Source organism: Octodon degus, unplaced genomic scaffold, assembly GCF_000260255.1.
Source record: "Octodon degus isolate 3935 unplaced genomic scaffold, OctDeg1.0 scaffold00214, whole genome shotgun sequence".
NCBI classification, from domain to species: domain Eukaryota; kingdom Metazoa; phylum Chordata; class Mammalia; order Rodentia; family Octodontidae; genus Octodon; species Octodon degus.
In genome coordinates, this window is record NW_004524790.1 from 2,594,542 (window position 1) to 2,594,863 (window position 322).

A 322-nucleotide genomic window follows, 5' to 3' on the forward strand; every position below is an offset into this window, starting at 1 on the left:
TGGGTGTTCCACTGCAGTTAGAGATGCTGTATTAAGAGAAGTCTTTAAAGGACATTTTCATACTTGATGCCAGCCCAAAGATTGTAGGTACTTGAATTCAACAAAATATCTCAATGTAGGCCCATAGTACATAATAATAGTGAATTATTGGCACAACTGGCAGTAGTCGGAAGTTGTTTACATGAGCCTTTACAGGTCAGCATGTTAATATGCATTTTGCTTTAATACCACGTGGTTACAATTTTCTGCTGGATGGTTAAGACCAAGTTAAAGCAAGACCTATATAACTAAAACTACACCTTTTGTTATCTGTCAAGTTCAG